This window comes from Arachis hypogaea, chromosome 20 (genome assembly GCF_003086295.3).
Source record: "Arachis hypogaea cultivar Tifrunner chromosome 20, arahy.Tifrunner.gnm2.J5K5, whole genome shotgun sequence".
Lineage (NCBI taxonomy): Eukaryota > Viridiplantae > Streptophyta > Magnoliopsida > Fabales > Fabaceae > Arachis > Arachis hypogaea.
Window position 1 is genome coordinate 132,568,496 of NC_092055.1, and position 15,162 is coordinate 132,583,657.

General features: G+C 37.3%; 1 non-coding gene across 1 annotated transcript; it reads right to left on the minus strand.

Annotated features, from left to right (window-relative positions):
- Positions 1–14,159: 14,159 nt before the first annotated feature.
- LOC112787452 (small nucleolar RNA R71) lies at positions 14,160–14,267 on the minus strand. Its single transcript, XR_003194866.1, has one exon. It is a non-coding gene; the product is annotated as a small nucleolar RNA R71 (small nucleolar RNA).
- Positions 14,268–15,162: the final 895 nt, after the last annotated feature.

The following is a 15,162-nucleotide window of genomic DNA, read 5'->3' on the forward strand; positions in this document are numbered from 1 at the left end:
GTATGATTTTGACATAATCTCTTTTTTTCGAATCACCCGCTCTAAAGCTCTCAACCTTTCATCATCTAGTTCATTGAGCTCATCATACAAAGAATTCCAATAATCTACTACTGGTATCTCATCTTGTCTAGCCACCCTTATACTTTGTAAATTAATATCAATTGGCAACACTGCATCATGACCGTAAACTAACTTATACGGGGTGGTTCCAGTAGAACCTCTTGGAGAATTTCGGTAAGCCCAAAAAAACTTGACCGAGAGTTTGGTGCCAATTTCTTGGCTGCCTTCCAATGTGTTTTTTAATTAATGCAATCAAAATTTTATTCACTGCCTCCACTTGTCCATTGGCTTGGACGTAATATTGTGTAGAAGAAAGCATTTTTATATCCCTAGACTTGGCATATTCCATGACCTTTTTTCCAATGAACATGGTTCCTTGATCAGTGGTAATAGACTGAGGAATTCCAAACCTATGCACAATATGCTCCTCAATGAAATCAATTATTTCATTGAGTCACCTCCCTTAAAAGGATAGCCTCTACCCATTTAGAAAAATAATCAACACCAACCAAAATGAACTTATGACCTTTAGAAGACGGTGTGAATCTACCTTATCAGATCTAAAGCCCAACCTCTAAACGGTCATGACTTAATTATAACATGCAATTCTGATGCTGAAATATATTGAAGGCTTCCATGTTTTTGGCATTCTCACAGGACCTAGCATAATTTATACAATCTCTTTGAATAGTTGGCGAATACAATCTTCTCCTATTTATCACCCATTTCAGTTTTTCCCTGACTGATGGGCACCACAGAATCCCTCGTGCACTTTGGCAAGAGCCAAATACGCTTCTTTTTCTCCTACACATGTCAAGAGATTTTCATCAACAGATTTTTTAAACAACTCATTATTCATTAGAACATAACTTTGAATCCTATATTTAAGTTTTCTATTGACACTAAGACTTGCGTTTTCTAAATATTTCACAATTGGTACTCTCCAATCTTCTAGGTCTAATTTTTCTAATAACAACACTTCTCTTTTCCTCCAAGGCATAAATATTTCCTTTATCCTTACCAATTTTTCTAGTGTTGAAGACTGATGAGCGGATAATTTATACGCTTTTTGGCATTGTTTTTAGTATGTTTTTGGTAGGATCTAGTTACCTTTAGGGATGTTTTCATTAGTTTTTTATGTTAAATTCACATTTCTGGACTTTACTATGAGTTTGTGTGTTTTTCTGTGATTTCAGGTATTTTCTGGCTGAAATTGAGGGACTTGAGCAAAAATCAGATTCAGAGGTTGAAGAAGGACTGCTGATGCTGTTGGATTCTGACCTTCCTGCACTCAAAATGGATTTTCTGGAGCTACAGAACTCAAAATGGCGCGCTTCCAATTGCGTTGGAAAGTAGACATCTAGGGCTTTCCAGAAATATATAATAGTCCATACTTTGTCCAATTTTAGACGACGCAAACTGGCATTCAATGCCAGCTCTCTGCCCAATTCTGGCGTCCAGCGCCAGAAACAAGTTGCAAAGTGAAGTTCAACGCCCAAACTGGCACAAAAGCTGGCGTTCAACTCCAAGAATGACCTCTCCACGTGTAGACTTCAAGCTCAGCCCAAGCACACACCAAGTGGGCCCCGGAAGTGGATTTATGCATCAATTACTTACTTCTGTAAACCCTAGTAGCTAGTTTATTATAAATAGGACCTTTTACTATCTTTGGAATCATCTTTGGATTATCTTTTGATCTATTGATCACGTTTGGGGGCTGGCCATTCGGCCATGCCTGGACCTTCATTACTTATGTATTTTCAACGGTAGAGTTTCTGCACTCCATAGATTAAGGTGTAGAGCTCTGCTGTTCCTCAAATATTAATGTAAAGTACTACTGTTTTCTATTCAATTCATCTTATTTCGCTTCTAAGATATTCATTCGCACTTCAACCTGAATGTGATGAACGTGACAATCATCATCATTCCCTATGAACGCGTGCCTGACAACCACTTCCGTTCTACATTAGATTGAATGAGTATCTCTTAGATCTCTTAATCAGAATCTTCGTGGTATAAGCTAGATTGATGGTGGCATTCATGAGAGTTCGGAAAGTCTAAACCTTGTCCGTGGTATTCCGAGTAGGACTCTGGGATTGAATGACTGTGACGAACTCCAAACTCGCGAGTGCTGGGCGTAGTGACAGACGCAAAAGGATAGTAAATTCTATTCCAGTATGATCGAGAACCTCCAAGATGATTAGCCATGCAGTGACAGCGCATCGGACCATTTTCACAGAGAGGAATAGGATGCAACCAACGACAAGGGTGATGCCTCCAGACGATTAGCCGTGCTGTGACAGAGCATTTGGACCATTTTTCTGAGAGGATTGAAAGTAGCCATTGGCACCGGTGACATCCTTACATAAAGCCAGCCATAGAAAGGAGTAAGACGGATTGGATGAAGACAGCAGGAAAGCAGAGGTTCAGAGGAATGAATGCATCTCCATACGCTTATCTGAAATTCTCACCAATGATTTACATAAGTATTTCTATCCTTATTTTAGTATTAATTTCGAAAACTCCATAACTATTTTATATCCGCCTGACTGAGATTTACAAGGTGACCATAGCTTGCTTCATACCAATAATCTCCGTGGGATCGACCCTTACTCACGTAAGGTTTATTACTTGGACGACCTAGTGCACTTGCTGGTTAGTTATGCGAAGTTGTGAAGATATGTTTAGACCATGGTTCTGTGCATCCGTTTTTGGTGCCATCGCCAGGAAATCAATTTCGAACAATAATTCACAACCTGAGTAACAATTTCGCATACCAAGTTTTTGGCGCCGTTGCCGGGGATTGTTCGAGTTTTCGGTAAGCTTTTGGTCCGATAACATCAGTGCCAAGTTTGATCCGGCAACAACACCAAGTTTTTGGCGCCGTTGCCGGGGATTGTTTGAGTTTGGACAACTGACGGTTCATCTTGTTGCTCAGATTAGGTAACTTTCTTTTTGTTTTCTTTTCAAAAAGTTTTCAAAAATCTTTCAAAAATTTCTCCTTTGTTTTCGAAAAAAAAAAAGAAAAAAAATGTTTTCAAAAATATATTTTTCTTCAAAATTTTTAAGAATGAATTCTAGTGTTTCATGAAGCATGTTGAAGCCTGACTAGCTATAAAGCCATGTCTAAATTCTTTTGGACTAAGGCTTCCAAACCATCAGCATAGAGGCAAGTTACTTTGATAAGTAATGAGCAGTATATTCTCTAATGTTATATGCTAAAGCTTGGCTGGCTATTAAGCCATGCCTAACCCTCAGATTGGAGCTTTAGACTAAGAATGCTAGATTCCTGGAATTCATATTAAAAATTTTGGAATCCTTATTTTTGTTTTTCAAATAATTTTCGAAAAAAAATACAAAAAAAATTAGAAAATCATAAAAATCAAAAATATTTTTTGTGTTTCTTGTTTGAGTCTTGAGTCATGTTATAAGTTTGGTGTCAATTGCATGTTCATCTTGCATTTTTCGAAAAAATTCATGCATTCATAGTGTTCTTCATGATCTTCAAGTTGTTCTTGGTAAGTCTTCTTGTTTGATCTTTGCATTTGCATGTTTTGTGTCTTTTCTTGTTTTTCATATGCATTCCTGAATTCTTTATGTCTAAGCATTAAAGAATTCTAAGTTTGGTGTCTTGCATGTTTTCTTTGCATTAAAAATTTTTCAAAAAATGTGTTCTTGATGTTCATCATGATCTTCAGAAAAAAATATGTTCAAAATTTTCTCATCTGTTTTCGAAAAAAATAAAAATGTTTTCAAAAATAAATTATTCTATGGCTTCAGAATTTTTAAGAATGAATTCTAGTGTTTCATGAAGCATGTTGAAGCCTGGCCGGCTGTAAAGCCATGTCTCAATTCTTATACTCAAGAAAAGAATTTCTTTATCTTTCTTAGCTAATTGGCTGTTGAATGTAAGGAATGTCAGGCGTGTCATGTCTGAGTTACATACTAAAGCTTGGCTGGCTATTAAGCCATGCCTGACCCTTTGATTGGAGCTTTAGAGCATAAGATTCCTGGAATTCATATTAAAAATTTTGAATCCTTATTTTTCTTTTTTTTCTTTTAATTTTCGAAAAATATAAAATAAAAATCCAAAAAAATTAGAAAATCATAAAAATCAAAAATATTTTTTGTTTCTTGTTTGAGTCTTGAGTCATATCATAAGTTTGGTGTCACTTGCATATGCATATTGCCTTTTTCGAAAATTCATGCATTCATAGTGTTCTTCATGATCTTCAAAGTTGTTCTTGGTAAGTCTTCTTGTTTGATCTTGATGAATTTTTGTTTTGTGTCTTTTCATGTTTATCATATGCATTCTTGAATTCTTAGTGTCTAGGCATTAAAGAATTCTAGGTTTGGTGTCTTGCATGTTTTCTTTGCATTAAAAATTTTTCAAAAATATGTTCTTGATGTTCATCATGACATTCAAAGTGTTCTTGGTGTTCATCTTGACATTCATAGCATTCTTGCATGCATTCATTGTTTTGATCCATAACTTTCATGCATTGCATCATTTTCTTGTTTTTCTCTCTCATCAAAAAAATTCAAAAATAAAAAAAAATATCTTTCCCTTTTTCTCTCTTAAAATTTCGAAAATTAGATTTGACTTTTTCAAAAATTTTTAAAATCTAGTTGTTTTTATGAGTCAAATCAAATTTTCAATTTAAAAAAAAAAATCTTATCTTTTTCAAAATCTTTTTCAAAAATCAAATCTTTTTTCAATTTTTTTTAGTTATTTTCGAAAATTTCAAAAATAATTTTCAAAAATCTTTTTCTTAATTTTACATCATATTTTCGAAAATAACATCATCAATTAATGTTTTGATTCAAAAATTTCAAGTTTGTTACTTACTTGTTAAGAAAGATTCAAACTTTAAGTTCTAGAATCATATCTTGTGATTTCTTGTGAATCAAGTCATTAATTGAGATTTTAAAAATCAAATCTTTTTCAAAAACTAATTTCTATCATACCTTTTCAAAAATATCTTCTTATCTTACCTTTTTCAAAAAAAGTGATTGCAAAATATCTTTTCTAACTTCCTAACTTCTTATCTTTTCAAAATTTGTTTCAACTAACTAACTAACTTTTTGTTTGTTTCTTACCTTTTTCAAAACTACCTAAATAACTCTCTCTCTCTAATTTTCGAAAAAATCTTCCCTCTTTTTCAAAATTTCTTTTTAATTAGACTAATTATTTTATTTTTTATTTGAATTTTCGAAAAACTACTAACCTTTTTCAAAAACTATTTTCGAAAATCACTAACTCTTTTTCAAAAATTATTTTCGAAAATTCTCTCCTCCTCACATCCCCTTCTATTTATTTATTCATCTACTAATACTTCTCTTCATCTCACATCTCTGCTCCTATCATCACCTTTGTGTTTGGATTCTTCATTCTTCTTCACCCCTATTCCTTTTCTTCTTCTACTAACAATAAGGAACCTCTTTATTGTGACATAGAGGATTCCTCTTCTTTTCTTTTTCTCTTCTCTTTCTTATGAGCAGGGACAAAGAAAAAAGCATTCTTGTTGAAGCTAATCCAGAACCTAAAAGGACTCTGAAGAGAAAACTAAGAGAAGCTAAATTACAACAATCCAGAGACAACCTTATTGAAAATTTCGAACAAGTAAAGGAGATGGCAGCCGAACCTAACAACAATAATGCAAGGAGAATGCTTGGTGACTTTACTGCACCTAATTCCAATTTACATGGAAGAAGCATCTCCATTCCTACCATTGGAGCAAACAATTTTGAGCTGAAACCTCAGCTAGTTTCTCTGATGCAGCAGAACTGCAAGTTTCATGGACTTCCATCTGAAGATTCTTTTCAGTTCTTAACTGAATTCTTGCAGATATGTGATACTGTTAAGACTAATGGAGTAGATCCTGAAGTCTACAGGCTCATGCTTTTCCCTTTTGCTGTAAGAGACAGAGCTAAAATATGGTTGGACTCTCAACCCAAAGACAGCCTGAACTCTTGGGATAAGCTGGTCACGGCTTTCTTAGCCAAGTTCTTTCCTCCTCAAAAGCTGAGCAAGCTTAGAGCTAATGTTCAAACCTTCAGACAGAAAGAAGGTGAATCCCTCTATGAAGTTTGGGAAAGATACAAGCAGCTGACCAAAAAGTGTCCTTCTGACATGCTTTCAGAATGGACCATCCTGGATATATTCTATGATGGTTTATCTGAGCTATCAAAGATGTCATTGGATACTTCTGCAGGTGGATCCATTCACCTAAAGAAAACGCCTGCAGAAGCTCAAGAACTCATTGACATGGTTGCTAATAACCAGTTTATGTACACTTCTGAGAGGAATCCTGTGAGTAATGGGACGCCTATGAAGAAGGAAGTTCTTGAAATTGATACTCTGAATGCCATATTGGCTCAGAATAAAATATTGACTCAGCAAGTCAATATGATTTCTCAGAGTCTGAATGGAATGCAAGCTGCATCCAACAGTACTCAAGAGGCATCTTCTGAGGAAGAAGCTTATGATCCTGAGAACCCTGCAATAGCAGAGTTAAAATACATGGGTGAACCATATGGAAACACCTACAATCCATCATGGAGAAATCACCCAAATCTCTCATGGAAGGATCAAAAGCCTCAACAAGGCTTTAATAATGGTGGAAGAAACAGGTTTAGCAATAGCAAGCCTTTTCCATCATCCACTCAGCAACAGACAGAGAATTCTGAGCAGAATCCATCTAGCTTAGCAAATTTAGTCTCTGATCTATCTAAGGCCACTGTGAGTTTCATGAATGAAACAAGGTCTTCCATTAGAAATTTAGAAGCACAAGTGGGCCAGCTGAGTAAAAGGATCACTGAAATCCCTCCTAGTACTCTCCCAAGCAATACAGAAGAGAATCCAAAAGGAGAGTGCAAGGCCATTGAATTAATTACCATGGCCGAACCCACAAGAGAGGAGAAGGACGTGAATCCCAAGGAGGAAGACCTCCTGGGACATCCAGTGATCAATAAGGAGCTTCCCTCTGAGGAACCTAAGGAATCTGAGACTCATCTAGAGACCATAGAGATTCCATTGAACCTCCTTATGCCATTCATGAGCTCTGATGAGTATTCCTCTTCTGAAGAGAATGAGGATGTTACTGAAGAGCAAGCTGCCAAGTTCCTTGGTGCAATTATGAAGCTAAATGCCAAATTATTTGGTATTGAAACTTGGGAAGATGAACCTCCCTTGTTCACCAATGAACTAAGTAATCTGGATCAACTGACATTGCCTCAGAAGAGACAGGATCCTGAAAAGTTCATAATACCTTGTACCATAGGCACCATGATCTTTAAGGCTCTGTGTGACCTTGGTTCAGGAATAAACCTCATGCCCCTCTCTGTAATAGAGAAATTGGGAATCTATGGGGTGCAAGCTGCTAAAATCTCATTAGAGATGGCAGACAATTCAAGAAAACAGGCTTATGGATAAGTAGAGGACGTGTTAGTAAAGGTTGAAGGCCTTTACATCCCTGCTGATTTCATAGTCCTGGATACTGGAAAGGAAGAGGATGAATCCATCATCCTAGGAAGACCTTTCCTAGCCACAACAAGAGCTGTGATTGATGTGGACAGAGGAGAATTGATCCTTCAATTAAATAAGGACAACCTTGTGTTTACAACTCAAGGATCTCTCTCTGCATCCATGGAGAGGAAGCAGAAAAAGCTTCTCTCAAAGCAGAGTCAATCAAAGCCCCCACAGTCAAACTCTAAGTTTGGTGTTGGGAGGCCACAACCAAACTCTAAGTTTGGAGTCAAACCCCCACATCCAAACTCTAAGTTTGGTGTTGGGAGGTCTCAACAAAGCTCTGCACATCTGTGAGGCTCCATGAGAGCCCACTGTCAAGCTATTGACATTAAAGAAGCGCTTGTTGGGAGGCAACCCAATGTTTATTTTTCTAATTTTATTTTTGTTTTTCATGTTTTCTTAGGTTCATGATCATGTGGAGTCACAAAATAAACGAAAAATTTAAAAACAGAATCAAAAACAGCAGAAGAAAAATCACACCCTGGAGGAAGCACCTGCCTGGCGTTCAACGCCAGAACAGAGCATGGTTCTGGCGCTGAACGCCCAAAATGGGTAGTATCTGGGCGCTGAACGCCCAAAATGGGCATCATCTGGGCGCTGAACGCCAGAATTGCACCCTGGAGAGGAGCTGGCACTGAACGCCCAGAACAAGCATGGTTCTGGCGTTCAACGCCAGAAATGGGCAACAAATGGGCGTTGAACGCCCAAAATGGGCACCAACCTGGCGCTGAACGCCCAGAGTTGTGTGCAAGGGCATTTTACATGCCTAATTTGGTGCAAGGTTGTAAATCCTTGAACACCTCAGGATCTGTGGACCCCACAGGATCCCCACCTACCTCCACTCACTCTCTTCTCTCTTCTCAATCATCCTCTATTCCCAATAAACACTCTTCCCCAAAACCCTTCACCTATCACCTCCATCTCTCTTCCCTATTAACCCTTCACCACTCACATCCACCCACTCTTTCCCATAAACCTACCCAATAAACTCCACATACCTTCAAAATTCAAATCAATTTCCCACCCAAACCCACCCATATGGCCGAAACTTAAACCCCCTCCCTTCCCTATATATAGCCCTCCATTCTTCCTCATTTTCACACAACACAACCCTCTCTTCTCTTCTTGGCCGAAACACACCTCCCCCCTCTTCTCCATCTTTTCTTCGTCTTCTTCATCTAATTCTTTATTTTCTTACTCGAGGGCGAGCAATATTCTAAGTTTGGTGTGGTAAAAGCATAAGCTTTTTGTTTTTCCATTACCATTGATGGCACCTAAGACTGGAGAATCCTCTAGAAAAGGGAAAGGGAAGACAAAAACTTCCACCTCCGAGTCATGGGAGATGGAAAGATTCATCTCCAAAGCTCATCAAGACCACTTCTATGATGTTGTGGCCAAGAAGAAGGTGATCCCCGAGGTCCCTTTCAAACTCAAAAGAAATGAGTATCCGGAGATCCGACATGAAATTCAAAGAAGAGGTTGGGAAGTTCTAACAAATCCCATCCAACAAGTCGGCATCCTAATGGTTCAAGAGTTCTATGCCAATTCATGGATCACCAAGAACCATGATCAAAGTAAGAACCCGGATCCAAAGAACTATGTTACAATGGTTCGGGGGAAATACTTGGATTTTAGTCCGAAAAATGTGAGGTTGGCGTTTAACTTGCCTATGATGCAAGGAGATGAACGCCCCTACACTAGAAGGGTCAACTTTAATCAAAGGTTGGACCAAGTCCTCATGGACATATGTGTGGAAGGAGCTCAATGGAAGATTGACTCCAAAGGCAAGCCGGTTCAACTAAGAAGATTAGACCTCAAGCCTGTGGCTAGAGGATGGTTGGAGTTCATCCAACGCTCCATCATCCCCACTAGCAACCGATCTAAAGTTACTGTGGATCGGGCCATCATGATCCAAAGCATCATGATTGGAGAAGAAGTAGAGGTTCATGAAGTCATCTCCCTTGAACTCTACAAAATAGCCGAAAAGCCCTCTCCTGGGGCAAGGCTAGCTTTTCCTCATCTTATCTGCCATCTATGTTACTCAGCTGGAGCTTCCATAGAAGGAGACATTCACATTGAGGAAGAGAAGCCCATCACTAAGAAAAAGATGGAGTAAGCAAGAGAGCCCATTCATGGAGCTCAAGAGGCGTAGGAAGCTCATCACCATGAGATCCCGGAGATGCCTCATATGCATTTTCCTCCACAAAACTATTGGGAGCAAATCAACACCTCCCTAGGAGAATTAAGTTCCAACATGGGACAACTAATGGTGGAACATTGATGAGCGGATAATTTATACGCTTTTTGACATTGTTTTTAGTATGTTTTTAGTAGGATCTAGTTACTTTTAGGGATGTTTTTAATAGATTTTGTGTTAAATTCACATTTCTGGACTTTACTATGAGTTTGTGTGTTTTTCTGTGATTTCAGGTATTTTCTGGCTGAAATTGAAGGACTTGAGCAAAAATCAGATTCAGAGGTTGAAAAAGGACTGTTGATGCTGTTGGATTCTGACCTCCCTGCACTCAAAGTGGATTTTCTGGAGCTACAGAACTCGAAATGGCGCGCTTCCAATTGCGTTGGAAAGTAGACATCCAGGGCTTTTCAGCAATATATAATAGTCCATACTTTGGCCAATAATTGACGACGTAAACTGGTGTTCAACGCCAGCCTTCTGCCCAAATCTGGCGTCCAGCGCCAGAAAAGGATCCAAAACCAGAGTTGAACGCCCAAACTGGCACAGAAACTGGCGTTCAACTCCACAAATGGCCTCTGCACGTGTAACACTTAAGCTCAGCCCAAACACACACCAAGTGGGCCCCGGAAGTGGATTTATACATCAAATACTTACTCATGTAAACCCTAGTAACTAGTTTATTATAAATAGGACCTTTTACTATTGTATTAGGCATCTTTGGTCTCAGTTTTATTCCATTATTCATCTTAGGAGACTATTGATCTCGTTTAGGGGGCTGGCCATCTCGGCCATGCCTGGACCTTCACTTATGTATTTTCATACGGTAGAGTTTCTACACTCCATAGATTAAGGTGTGGAGCTCTGCTGTTCCTCAAAGATTAATGCAAAGTACTACTGTTTTCTATTCAATTCTTCTTATTTCTCTTCTAAGATGTTCATTCGCGCTTAACTGTGATGAAGGTGATGATCTGTGATATTCATCACCTTCCTCAACCCACGAACGTGTGCCTGACAACCACCTCCGTTCTATATCCGATTGAATGAGTGTCTCTTAGATTCTTTAATCAGAATCTCCGTGGCGTAAGCTAGAATGATGGCGGCATTCAAGAGAATCCGGAAGGTCTAAACCTTGTCTGTGGTATTCCGAGTAGGATTCAATGAATGAATGACTGTGACGAGCTCCTAACTCGCGATTGCAGGGCGTTAGTGACAGACGCAAAAGGATAGTAAATCCTATTCCAGCATGATCGAGAACCGACAGATGAATAGCCGTACCGTGACAGGGTGCGTGAGCATATGATTCACTGAGAGGATAAGATGAAGCCATTGGCAAGGGTGATGCCTCCAGACGATTAGCCGTGCCGTGACAGGGCATTGGATCATTTTCCCGTGAGATGACCGAAAGTAGCCATTGACAGTGGTGATGTATCACATAAAGCCAGCCATGGAAAGGAATGAGACTGATTGGATGAAGATAGCAGGAAAGCAAAGGTTCAGAGGAACGAAAAGCATCTCCATTCGCTTATCTGAAATTTCTACCAATGATTTACATAAGTATCTCTATCCCTATTCTATTATTTATTATTCGAAAACTCCATGATTATTTTATATCCGCCTGACTGAGATTTACAAGGTGACCATAGCTTGCTTCATACCAACAATCTCCGTGGGATTCGACCCTTACTCACGTAAGGTATTACTTGGACGACCCAGTGCACTTGCTGGTTAGTTGTATCGGAGTTGTGTCCACACATAGTAAAGAGCCATAATAATGATTCCATACAATAACAAAGAGTACTACATTAATGGACATCACAATTTCGTGCACCAAGTTTTTGGCGCCGTTGCCGGGGATTGTTTGAGTTTGGACAACTGACGGTTCATCTTGTTGCTCAGATTAGGTAATTTTCTTTTTGTTTTCTTTTCAAAAATTTTTCAAAAATATTTCAAAATTTTCTCATCTGTTTTCGAAAAAAATAAAAATGTTTTCAAAAATAAATTATTCTATGGCTTCAGAATTTTTAAGAATGAATTCTAGTGTTTCATGAAGCATGTTGAAGCCTGGCCGGCTGTAAAGCCATGTCTCAATTCTTATACTCAAGAAAAGAATTTCTTTATCTTTCTTAGCCAATTGGCTGTTGAATGTAAGGAATGTCAGGCGTGTCATGTCTGAGTTACATACTAAAGCTTGGCTGGCTATTAAGCCATGCCTGACCCTTTGATTGGAGCTTTAGAGCATAAGATTCCTGGAATTCATATTAAAAATTTTGAATCCTTATTTTTCTTTTTTTTCTTTTAATTTTCGAAAAATATAAAATAAAAATCCAAAAAAATTAGAAAATCATAAAAATCAAAAATATTTTTTGTTTCTTGTTTGAGTCTTGAGTCATATCATAAGTTTGGTGTCACTTGCATATGCATATTGCCTTTTTCGAAAATTCATGCATTCATAGTGTTCTTCATGATCTTCAAAGTTGTTCTTGGTAAGTCTTCTTGTTTGATCTTGATGAATTTTTGTTTTGTGTCTTTTCATGTTTATCATATGCATTCTTGAATTCTTAGTGTCTAGGCATTAAAGAATTCTAAGTTTGGTGTCTTGCATGTTTTCTTTGCATTAAAAATTTTTCAAAAATATGTTCTTGATGTTCATCATGACATTCAAAGTGTTCTTGGTATTCATCTTGACATTCATAGCATTCTTGCATGCATTCATTGTTTTGATCTAAAAATTTCATGCATTGCATATTTTTCATGTTTTCATAAAAATTCAAAAAATCAAAAAAATATCTTTCCCTTTTTCTCTCATCAAATTCGAAAATTTGAGTTGACTTTTTCAAAAATTTTTAAAATCAAGTTGTTTCTCATGAGTCAAATCAAAATTTCAATTTGAAAATCTTATCTTTTTCAAAATTCTTAGTTATTTTCGAAAATTTCAAAAATATTTTTCAAAAAAATCTTTTTCTTATTTTTATCACTAATTTTCGAAAATAACATAATCAATTAATGTTTTGATTCAAAAATTTCAAGTTTGTTACTTGCTTGTTAAGAAAGATTCAAACTTTGAGTTCTAGAATCATATCTTGTGATTTCTTGTGAATCAAGTCATTAATTGTGATTTTAAAAATCAAATCTTTTTCAAAACTAATTTCTATCATATCTTTTCAAAAATATCTTCTTATCTTACCTTTTTCAAAAATATCTTTTCAAAATATCTTCTCTAACTTCCTAACTTCCTATCTTTTCAAAATTTGTTTCAACTAACTAACTAACTTTTTGTTTGTTTCTTAACTTTTTCAAAACTACTTTCAAAAATATCTTCTTATCTTATCTTTTTCAAAAATATCTTTTCAACATATCTTTTCTAACTTCCTAACTTCTTATCTTTTCAAAATTTGTTTCAACTAATTAACTAACTTTTTGGTTGTTTCTTATCTTTTTCAAAACCACCTAACTAACTCTCTCTCTCTCAATTTTCGAAAATATCTCCCTCTTTTTCAAAAATTTTTTTTTAAATTAACTAATTATTTTTATTTTCTATTTGTGATTTCAAAAATTTTCGAAAAAAAAAATAATAAATACTAACAATTTCCAAAAACCAATTTTCAAAAATCACTAACTCCTTTTCAAAAATAATTTTCGAAAATTTCCCCCCTCTCTCTCATCCTATTCTATTTATTCATTCATTAACTAACATTACTTCCTCACATCATCACCAAATTCGAACACCCTACTCTATCTGTGTTCGAATTTCTTCTTCTTTTCTTCTACTAACAATAAGGAACCTCTTTACTGTGACATAGAGGATTCCTCTTCTTTTCTTGTTCTCTTCTCTTTCTTATGAGCAGGGACAGAGAAAAAAGCATTCTTGTTGAAGCTGATCCAGAACCTGAAAGGACTCTGAAGAGAAAATTAAGAGAAGCTAAATTACAACAATCCAGAGACAACTTGATTGAAAATTTCGAACAAGTAAAGGAGATGGCAGCCGAACCCAACAACAATGCAAGGAGGATGCTTGGTGACTTTACTGCACCTAATTCCAATTTACATGGAAGAAGCATCTCCATTCCTGCCATTGGAGCAAACAATTTTGAGCTGAAACCTCAATTAGTTTCTCTGATGCAGCAGAACTGCAAGTTTCATGGACTTCCATCTGAAGATCCTTTTCAGTTCTTAACTGAATTCTTGCAGATATGTGATACTGTTAAGACTAATGGAATAGATCCTGAAGTCTACAGGCTCATGCTTTTCCCTTTTGCTGTAAGAGACAGAGCTAGATTATGGTTGGATTCTCAACCTAAAGACAGCCTGAACTCTTGGGATAAGCTGGTCACAGCTTTCTTAGCCAAGTACTTTCCTCCTCAAAAGCTGAGCAAGCTTAGAGCTGATGTTCAAACCTTCAGACAGAAAGAAGGTGAATCCCTCTATGAAGCTTGGGAAAGATACAAACAGTTGACCAAAAAGTGTCCTTCTGACATGCTTTCAGAATGGACCATCCTGGATATATTCTATGATGGTCTGTCTGAGTTATCTAAGATGTCATTGGATACCTCTGCAGGTGGATCCATTCACCTAAAGAAAACACCTGCAGAAGCTCAAGAACTCATTGACATGGTTGCTAATAACCAGTTCATGTACACTTCTGAAAGGAATCCTGTGAATAATGGGACGCCTATGAAGAAGGGAGTTCTTGAAGTTGATACTCTGAATGCCATATTGGCTCAGAATAAAATATTGACTCAGCAAGTCAATATGATCTCCCAGAGTCTGCATGGAATGCAAGCTGCATCCAACAGTACTCAAGAAGCATCTTCTGAAGAAGAAGCTTATGATCCTGAGAACCCTGCAATAGCAGAGGTAAATTACTTAGGTGAACCTTATGGAAACACCTATAACTCAACATGGAAAAATCATCCAAATTTCTCATGGAAGGATCAAAAGCCTCAACAAGGCTTTAATAATGGTGGAAGAAACAGGTTTAGCAATAGCAAGCCTTTTCCATCATCAACTCAGCAACAGACAGAGAACTCTGAACAAAATGCTTCTAATTTAGCAAATCTAGTCTCTGATCTATCTAAGGCCACTGTAAGTTTCATGAATGAAACAAGGTCTTCCATTAGAAATCTGGAAGCACAAGTGGGCCAGTTGAGTAAAAGGATCACTGAAATCCCTCCTAGTACTCTCCCAAGCAATACAGAAGAGAATCCAAAAGGAGAGTGCAAGGCCATTGACATAAGCGCCATGGCCGAACCTGTGAGGAGAGGAGATGACGTGAATCCCAAGGAGGAAGACCTCCTGAGACGTCCAGTGGTCAATAAGGAGCTTCCCTCTGAGGAACCAAAGGACTCTGAGGCTCATCTAGAGACCATAGAGATTC